Source organism: Camelus ferus, chromosome 18 (assembly GCF_009834535.1).
Source record: "Camelus ferus isolate YT-003-E chromosome 18, BCGSAC_Cfer_1.0, whole genome shotgun sequence".
NCBI classification, from domain to species: Eukaryota; Metazoa; Chordata; class Mammalia; order Artiodactyla; family Camelidae; genus Camelus; species Camelus ferus.
Genome location: NC_045713.1, coordinates 33,295,898 through 33,306,539, shown reverse-complemented (window position 1 = coordinate 33,306,539; position 10,642 = coordinate 33,295,898). Strand labels below are relative to the sequence as shown.

At 43.5% G+C, this 10,642-nt stretch overlaps 1 non-coding gene across 1 annotated transcript; it reads left to right on the top strand.

The window, feature by feature from the left end:
* Positions 1–4,615: 4,615 nt before the first annotated feature.
* On the top strand, positions 4,616–4,722 carry LOC116657686. The gene has a single exon (XR_004312882.1). It is a non-coding gene; the product is annotated as a U6 spliceosomal RNA (small nuclear RNA).
* Positions 4,723–10,642: the final 5,920 nt, after the last annotated feature.

Here is a 10,642-nt window from a genome sequence, read left to right as displayed (position 1 = left end):
CCTTCACCTGAGGAGCACCCCCACCCCCCATAAACATCCCCCACCAGAGTGGTACATTTGTTACAATCAATGAATATGACGGTTATTGTCACCCAATTTTCCTAGTTTACATTAAGGGGTCACTCTTGGTGTTGTACACTCTGTGGCTTTGGACAAATGTATAATGCCATGTACCCACCATTGTAGCAGCATGCAGAGTGTTTTCATTGCCCTAAAAATTCTCTGTGTTCCCCTTTTTCGTTCCTCCCTTCCCTTTACCCCTATGTCTTACTTATTTTTTTAATGTCAAAAGTATCTTGTGTATGAACCACAATCAAACACTGAACGCTAGTTAGTGACACATGTGCTGAAGTTCTGGAATGAAGTGTACTGCTTCATGCCACTAACCGTGAATGAAATGCGTCCAGAAATGAAACGGAGTGCTGGCTAGAAAGGAGAATGGAGAGACATGTGTGAAAGCAAGGAGATGTTAGTAGTTGAGTCTAGGTCACGAGTACATGAGTTTTCACTGTAAAACTCTCCCAGTTTTTATGTATCCTTGAAAATTCTTACAGTAAAATATAGGACAAAATATCTTGTGTAGTGTCTCTTGGCCAAGCGAGTTATTACAAGCTACTTTTGAAACCAACAGCTCCTGAGGGGGTTGTAGTTCTTTAGACATTCGCTCTCGGAGTTGGTGCAGAAGACCATTCCTTCCCTGCAGTTAGGCTGGCAGAATGGTACCTCGCATTTCCCCCGATGCTCCCAGGTCTCCGCTGACCTTGGACAGCTCTGCTAGTGCTCTTATCGGTTTGTCTATGTCTGCAGGCTCTTGTTTGCTTTCCAGTAAGAACTGAAGCACTGTGTCTCTCTGCTGTGTTGGTTTTATTCTGCAGGCTTGGCTTGTGGTCGAGGACGTCTTGGTGAGCTGCTGAGGATGCATTCCAGTGCTTCCATGTTCGTTGATGGATGAATAGATAAAAAAAAATGTAGTACATTCGAAGAATGCACTAAGTTCTTTGATGTGCAAGTCCGATTCACGTGGAATTTGGATAAAGTCTTTTGTTGCTTGTCATTGACCTTTCAAGGTGGTCAGGGGCTGCCACAGAGCAGGAAGAGAAGATTTCCACAATTGCATGTCTCTCTCTCTCCCCTACCAACTGAGGGGAAAAAGCCAGGGTCCAAGTCATAGTTGGCTAAATTTCATCAGGAGGTGAAGAGTGACTGTGCATGAGCTGAAGGAAACAGGGCTTTTGCCTGAGAGGAGGGAGGTGAGGGTTAGGAGAGTGTGTGTGTGTGTGTGTGTGTGTGTGTGTGTGTGTATGCATGTGTGTTGGTGCTCATGTGTGTGTATTTGTACATGTGCACATAGATTTGTACATGCGTGCATGTGTGCATATGCCTGTGTGTATGTACCTATACACATGTATGTGTGTACATGTCTATCTGTCTGTATGCATACACACATGAGTGTATGGTTGTATACTGTGTGTGTGTGTGTTTGGGGTAGATTGAGGGAGGGTCTAATTGACCAGGATGCTGAAGCAGGAGGAGACAGTCCTTTCTCTCTGGTTCAGAGGGACCCATGAGACTCCTGAATAGCCTTTGCCTCTCCCTTTGCCCCTGTCATCTTCCCTGATAGAAGTGAGTTGGGGGAGAGAGAAAGGAGAGGGGGAGAACAGGAAGAGAGGGGGGAGGGTAGGGGAAGAGATGAGAAAAGGGGGTGGGAGGATGGGAAGGAGGAGAGAAGGAAGGAGAGAGGAGATGGAGGGGAGAGAGAGAATGAAAGAAAGGAAGAAAGGAAGAAAGAAAGAAAGAAAGGAAGGAAGGAAGAAAGGAAGAAGAAAGGAAGGAAAGAAGGAGGGAAGGAAGGAAGGAAGGAAGGAAGGAAGGAAGAGGAAGAAACCAAGTTACCTGTTTGTACCAGGTGGGGAAATGCGTGATCTCAAAAAGTTGAAAAAAATTACATCTGAGGGTGACACATTGTGATTATTTAAGCATTTAAGTAAATCTCCAGGCAGTAATAATCTCACACTTACGGGTTGTGCAGAATTATGTTCCCCTTCCTAACAGACCCTGATTTCCCCTCGGAGCTGTGATCCTCTCCGCCAGACGTATTCTCAGAAGGAGAGTGAATTCAGGCTCCCGCCGCCCTTTATGGAAGCAGAAGGGGCCAGATCCTTGAGTCAGGAGTGAGGGGTGGGCAGGCAGGTATCCTAAACTTGGTCAGTTAGATTCCGGTTCTGGGGCTTAGGATCTTGAGTGAGTGAAACGAGGGCAGGAGAGATGAATTTCATTCATGTCCGTGGGGACGGCCCCCCAGGACTCATCTGCTCTGGGGCCATTTCTGTGGTTCACGTTTTCTGCCATTCCCAGATCTATGGTTTCCTGATTCCCTGAGAGCCCTCTAGTATCTCCTCACTCCCATGCTCACGGCAGCATTGCTCACAAACACCAAGATGCGGCCACAACCTAAATGTTCGTTGATGAATGAATAGATAAAGAAAACAGTACAGACAGACAATGGAGTACCATTCAGCCTTAAAAAAGGAGATCCTGCCATTTGTGACAACAGTCCCAGAGAGAAAAATACAAACACTGCATAATTCCACGTACATGAAGTATCTAAATGAGCAAAGTCATGGAAGCAGAAGTAGAATTGTGGCTGCCAGGGTCAGGGGCTGGTGGGGAGGAAATGGAGAGTTGCTACTCACAGGTATAAAGTTTCAGTTACACAAGATGATTAAGTTCTAGAGACCTTTAACATCCTGCCTATAGTTAGTAATATTGTATTATACACTGAAACATGTGTTAAAAGGGTAGATCTGATGTTTAAATGTACTTACTACAATTTTTAAAAATCCCCCAAATATAAAGATGGTCTAAATAAGGCTCTGTAAATGTGTGACAAATATTTCTCAAAAAATGAACAAAATGAAACCAAACGTCCCCTTCATTTATGTTAGTCACTGAAGGAGCCTGTTACTAGCATCTCAAGGACGTGCATCGATCAGTTGATTATCTTTGTTCTCATCACAGTAACACATCACAATTGGTAGAACTTCACTTGTAACAAAATACAGGCATACCTTGTTTTATTGCGCTTCACAGATCATGCACTTTTTACAAACTGAAGGTTTGGGCAGCCCTGTGTCGTTGAGCAAGTCTATCATACACCATTTTTGCAACACTATTTGCTCACTTCAGTGTCTCTGTGTTACATTTTGGTAATTTTTGATATATTTCAAACCCTTCACCAGCAAAAGATTATGATTAGCTGAGGGCATGGGTGATGGTTGGAATTTTTCAGCTAAAGTATTTTTTAAGTAAGATATATACATTGTTCTTTTTTCAGATGCAGTGGTATTACGAGACCACAATACAGTGCACTGGGAAACAAAAACATTTGTGTGACTCACTTTTTCTTGCAATATTTGCTTTGTCACTATGTTTATCACAATATCACTGAGGTATGCCTCTATCACATAGGTAGCCGCATAAACCATTTAATTTTAATTCTCATCATTACTATGTGAAGTGGCCAAGGCTTAATTAGCTCATTTTGTCCACGAGAAATCCATGGCTCAGAGAGAGACAGCAGTGTCCCCATGATGACCTAGTGCTTGAGAATTGTGGGACCTGCAGAGATAAATTCTGTCCAATTCTCCCACTTTACAGATGAGAGAATTGAGGTCCAGAATGAGGTGTCCGCACATCACATTAGTGTCAGAGCTGGAACACAAAGGCAGCTTTTATAACTCAAAGCGGATGCCATTCACTGCATCATTGAGAATTGGCTCCAAAAGAGACAATAACAGTAACTGAGAGTTACCATCATGTGTGTGTGTTATGTGAATAAAAACTTACCAAATGTCATTCTCCTCGGATTTGTATAGTTTCAGGACGCCAAGAATTCTCACATGTCATATAACGCCTAGAACATTCCAGGTACTCAAGCCATCAAACTAGAGGAAGACAGAAAGTATGAATGTTCTTTCCAGCTAGCTCATCATGAAAACATTCCCCAACCCTGCAGTTTTTTTTTTCTCTCCAACCACTGCACTACAACTGCCAAAAAGTTCAATTTTCTTTAAGAGCCTTAGAAATAGTCCTAAGAGGGAGGCATGGGATATTAAGAGCAGTGAGAGTGAAGGTACTTACCAGAATCTTCCCCGCAGGGATAAAACATTGAAATGTTCAGAAAGCATGACTCATCAATGTACAGATAAGGCCGGTTCTGCCCAGCACCAATGGTGACAGAAGCAGAGCTGGCTAGAAAGGCCAGCAGGTAGGCAATCTAATGGCTGGACCAGGCTCGGTGGGGGCAGAAGAATGAGCTGTCCTGCTCAGGAAAGTTTCAGAATGTCCTGAATGCCTGAGCACTGAGGGCTGTCTTCTCTGGAACAGCACTGTCATCCCAGGGACTCTATTACTGATCCAAGTGAACAATTTACAATCTAATGTCTGGTTCCACTACCGCTCTGCCTTTCTCTGTAGCTGCCCTGTGGGAGGAGAAGCTACAGAAGATTTGGAGAGAGAATGTAGTGCTTTGCCCAGGTGAGGGTTACCCATGCACCTGACTGCTAGCTTCTAAAGCTGGCAGGTCCCTGGGGCCTCCTTAAGAGATCCATGTGAGGTACTCACTTCAGCAACACATGTGCTAAGATTGGAGTGATACAGGGAAGATCGGCCTGGCCCCTGCGCAAGGGTGGCATGCAAACCCGTGAAGCATTCCATGTTTTTATCCTCATTCTCGGTGTAGTAAGCCAGAAAGAGAAAGAAAAATATCACATATCACTCATGTGTGGAATCTAAAGAAAAAAAAAAGAGAGAGAAAAGAAGACACTAATGAACTCATCTACAAAGTAGTAGCAGACTCTGAGACATAATAAGCAATCTTATGGTTATCAGGGAAAGGGGGTGGTAAGGGATAAATCTGGGAGTTTGAGATTTGCAAATGTTAACCACTATATATAAAAATAGACAAAAAACAAATTTCTGTATAGCACAGGCAACTAGGTTTAATATCTTTTAATAACTTTTAATGAAAAAGAATATGAAAATAAATATATGTATATACATACATGACTGGCACATTATTCTGTACACCAGAAATTGACACCTTGTAACTGACTATACTTCAATTACAAAAAAAAAAACAGAGAGAGAGAGAGAGATTCATATGAGGCTTTCCCAAATTGGTGACTTCTGATTCTGGAAAATAAATGCCATGATCTGTCATGATCTATGGCGAGATTTCAAACTTTGGATCCTGGGTAGAATTGGGTTGAAGAGATCTTTGTGACCTTGGCTGAGTCACTTCTCTCTGTGTCCCAGTTTCTAACATGTAAACCAGAGACGAAAAAGACGTCTGCCTCACAGGGTTGTTATTAGGATCAAAGAGAATGACTTAGCATGTCCTCAGATCTCACCATTTGAGTACCATGTGCATGAATTTTACCTCTGGTACTATTATTAACATAGTATTTCTCTTTAAGTTGATTCACTTAGAAATACCTCTATGTAGAAATTAGATATTTAAAATTCATTTAAAAATTCATTTTTATCATGTGTAGTCTAATTACTCTCTCTTGTTCTATAAAGAAGGAAATCACTGAAGAAATCAGGGAGGGGAAAACCAGCGTCATGAGAATTTTAGCTAGAATTGTAGCCTGCCAAGGCTCTGAGTCTGAGGCCTACTCATTCTTTGTTGAAAGCGGAGATTAGCAACTGCTAGAGAGGCGTTAAAGATATGCTGGCACCCACTGTGCTGTCATCAGAATGATGGGAAAGGGGTAAACTCTCTCACCATGTGATTCAGTGTCAGTTAATACTGGGTCTAGGAACCCCTAACATTATCTTCTCCATGGTCTCTTGTCTTAGCCTGTTCAGCCTGCTATAACAGAACACCACAGAGTTGGTAGCTTATAAACCACAGAAATTTATTCTGGAGGATAAATAGACCTTGGAGGTCATGGCACCAGCAGATTCGACATAGAGGCTGGCGAGGGCTTACTTCCTGGTTCGTGGCCGGAGAATTCTTGCTGTGTCTTTATTTGATGGAAGGGGGCTAGGGAGCTCTGTAAGGCCTCTTTTTTTTTTTTTTTTTTTTTATAAGGGCACTAATCCTATTCATGAGGGTCCCACCCTCATGGTCTAATCAGCCCAAAGGCCCCCATCTTCTAACTCCATCATCTTTTGGGGTTAGGATTTCAACACATGGATGGGTTGTGTGGGTACAACATTCAGACCACAGCATCTTTTGTGACTCTATTTGGGAAAACATTATGTACATCTTACACAATGCCTGGCCTGTAGGATACACTCAACACATAGGCCACACTCTGCCCTGTCCCACCTCTGCCTCCTGACCAACCCTGGCGCTTCACTGTGTGGCCCTGCCTCCTGTTTCTAGGGACCTCCAAGTATACCCTTCCTCCTGCTCAGTCCAGACACACTGCTCTTTTACCTTCCTCCATGATTACACCAAACTCTGTTTTGCCTCTGGGCCTTCGTGCTTTCTGTTGCCTGTGGTCAACCATTATCCAGCTCTGTTCAGGTCTCCCCTTCTGTGTCCAGAGCAGCTCTAGTTCAATCACTGCTCGATATTATTTTCTTATTTTAATTATCTGTGTATCACCTCTTCCCTCCCACTTCAGTGCGAGCTTCATGAGGACGGGGATCTTGTCTGTCTTGTCTCCACCACAGCATGGAAAAGGTGATCAGCAACTATTCTTTAAATGTATGACTTCTATGATTTCATCTCCACCCCTCTAATGGTTTGGTAAAATTTCCTCCCCCGTTTTACAGATGAGGAAACAACCCCAAAGAGCTTAAAAGGAATTTATCTGAGGTTACACAGCCAGTAGATGGCAGACCCAAGATTTGAAACCAGGATAGACTTGACTCCAGAATGATTACACTGAGGTCCCAAGAGTTAAACGTTGCTGCTTAAGATCACCTAGATACAAAGGATTCCAGGCCAGCTCTGTCTGACCCCAGATTTCCTACTGTAGCCACTAGATCATGTTGCTTTTTGAAATACAAGAATTTGAGGCTTCAGAGCCCTGATTACCCAAATGCTTGAGGTCTAATTTGCACCCATATTGGTCGATGGAGAGATGACTGAACTGTAACCACCAATGACATCTTATTGATTTTTGGCAACAAAAATATTCTGATTCCAATTTCAATATGTGTTTTTTTCCCCCTACACCAAGCAATTCTCCAGTGCTGGCTAGGTGTCCTATAATTCAACTCAATTCTGACGCTATCTACCTGGAGGTAATGTCAGGTCCATCGGCTATGGGCTCATACAAGGTTGCCCCACCCTTCCCCAATCCTGTCCTACTCCAGATATCCATCTGCTAGTCCAGGTTGTACCAGTGCTTCCAACCAACCGACTATAGATTGGAGGTTCCAACTACCCGCTCCTTGGGTTTGATTAATTTGCTAGAGTGTCTTACAGAGATCAGAGAAACATTTTACTTATTAGGTTACTGGTTTACCATAAAATGATGTAACTCAGGAATAGCCTGTTGGAAGAGATACCCTGGGCAAAGTAGGGGGAAGGGAGTTTGGAGTTCACCGACCTGGAAGCACTCTGAACGCATGACTTTTAGGTTTTTATGGAGGCTTCATTTCATAGGCATGATTGGTTAAGTCATTGGCCATTGGCTGTTGATTCAACCTCCAGCTCCTCTCCTCTCCCTGGAGGTCAGAAGGGTGAGACTGAAAGTTCCAACCCTCCAAGCCCTTATCTAGATGTGGTCCAAAACTCACCTCACTAACATAACAAAAGATACCTTCATCTCCCCCAATGCTTAGGGAATTCGAAGGGTTTTTTGGAGCTCTGTGCCAGGAGCAGGACAAAGACTGAATACATAATTCTTATTTAAAATCACAATATCACAGTGCACAAGGCAAATCTAATAATTAAAGGCGGGCTCCAGTAGCCATCCTTGGAGAGTGTATCCCCAGAGACTGGCAGCATTTCTGTAGACCGATCACCCATCCGGCTGTGCTCACGTTTCCCTGTTCTCTACTGCCTACTCTAGACCCTGGTGCCTGCTTCCCATAGACCCGCAGCCAGCGTGTGCCTCCAACGTGTCCCCCATGTTCCTTGACAAAGCACAGAGAGCTCTTCACAACCTGCACTTAATTCATCCCTCCACTTCTCTGTCCCAGCCTCTGACCCAAACAGCCTTTGTCATGTTACTACGCCCAATTCTTTGAAACTAAATGAAACTTAGTTTGATTTGGATCCCAGCACCTTATTTACTGGCAGCGTGGTTTGGCAAGCAATTTTACCTCTTTAAACCTCAGTTTTCTCATTTACATAAATGGAGGCAATATTTTCCAACCTTGCAAAATTACGAGGAACATTAAAGCATGCACACAATATTTGTTGAGCAAACGAATCTCATTTCATCTTAACAACACTTTGAGATGGATGCAATTATCACGTCCATTTTAAGGCTGAGGAAACGGAGGCTCAAAGAGAGTATTTTGTAAGTACTTGCACCAGATCACACAGCCAGTAAGTGATAAAACTGGGTTTGAGCATAGACGGTCCGAATCAGGAGTCCACGCTCTGAGCCAGCTTCCCAATGTCCCAAGAGGTTAGGTGTCATTACCCTAAATTGTTAGTTTTCTTTCTTCGACTTTATTACATGCTTATGAAGAGGAATTAATAATAGAATCTACTTTATGAGTTTGTTGTAGGGATGATATATGAAATATCTCGAAGGAAATATCAAATCTGAAACGCTTAGTACAGTATTTGAAACGGACCAAGTGTGAGTCCGTGTACAATGATTCCTATTCTTATGAGTGGTGGGGGTATTACTGTGGTTGATTTCATCAGGATGCATTCGGCTGCAAATAACAGAAAACAGGATTCAAGTGGATGAAACGAAAAGGAGATGTATTTTCCTCCATGGAAGCAAGTCCTGAGACAGATGGATCCAGGGCTGTTCAATCCATGGCTGGTTGAGTGACACCATCAAGGGACCAGATTTCTTTGTCTTCGGCTCTGCTGTCTTTGATGTTTCCGCTTTCCTCTCCAGTTTGTTCCTCTCATGCTTGCAAGATGGTGGCAGCTATTCTGTGCATATCACGCAAAAGAGGAGCCGTTTCTTCCCTTGTGCATCCTTATTTATTTATTTTTTTCAGCAAGGAAAACCTTTTTTAAAACCTCCTCTACTCCCTGAGACTTTTCAGATCGTCATGGCCAGAGCTGTGTCGCCATCCCGTACTTCCACCAGCCACCAGAATTGTAAAAGAATGAGTGGTAGGTAGGGCTTCACAACACAAAACTGATAATCCGACCCCCCTCCCAACCTGAGTGACAGTGGGCAACTTACTTCTCTAAGTCTCCGATTTTTTCACCTGTGAAACGGAGACACCATTGACTGATTCTCAGTATTGTAGTGAGATTTAAGCTAATGTAAAGTACCAGAAAACGGAGTGACTTATCAACCTTCATCTCCTTACTCAATCTCAGTCATCACAAAATGGTAAAGTGACACCAAATATTCCAAAGTTAATTTTCAGGATATGACTCATCATTTACAGGTTGTGGGGCTCTGGCTAAATTGCTTGATTTTAATTTTTCTTGGAATTTCAGGGATGATGGTGGTAACTATGAGAATAATACTTGCCACGTGTTTGCTGGGTGCCAGGCACCCTGCATTAGCCAACTTCATGCTTATGACAATCTACATTACCTAGGCATGGACTTCACTTTATAGGTAAGGGATTAAGGAACATGACAAGATTACATAAGTATTAAGTGGTCGTGCTAAGAAGTGAATTCTGGTTTGTCTGTACTAAAAGCCCCACATTTTTAATGCCTCTACTTCCAATATAATGGATTTCGCTTTCCTCATATGTAAATGGGCATAACAATATATTCCCTTGCCCACTTCATAGGGTTTAGGGGAGAATCAAATACGATTGGAGCCGAGAAAGTCCATGTAAAACTCTGAATGACAAGAGATCACTTCTGTCAGTATGGCTAACGACTGGGAGCAGACATAGGAGACACAGTCCAGGACCTGCAGGCGACGGTCACTGATGCTGAATTGTTACCATCTACCTGCTCCTTTAAGGAGTCTGAATCCTTAGTGCATCCTTCCCTCCCCACACCCCCCAGGCTGAAGTATTTATGTGCTTCATTCTGTTTCATATGCCCTGGGATCCTAGCTCTTCTTCCAAGGTGACAACTAGATAATATGATAAATTAATTGGTGCCAAGGGGCTAATGGGAAAATGATATAGGAGGTGCTAGGAGCACTGCCGTCTCCCTCCTGCCCTGCTTCCTGCATGGCTTTCTCCTTATCTTCCCTTACCCCTCCAAATGTTCACTTTGGTAACAGCTTCTGGGAAAATGCCCTCTGTGCTCCCACCTCTCACTCCTCTGCGGCAGTGGCTCTACACTGAGGGTGGTTTTATTCCCCAGGGGATGCTTGACCATGTCCGCTGATATGTTTGGTGTGTTACCAATGGGACATGGAGCCCTGCTACTGGAACCTGGTGGGTAGAGAGGCCAGAGATGCTGCTCAATGTCCTGCAGTGCACAGGACAGGCCCCTACAGCAAAGAATTATCTGGCTCCTAATGTCGGTAGGGCTGAGGTTGAGAAACCCAGCTCGGCTATGATC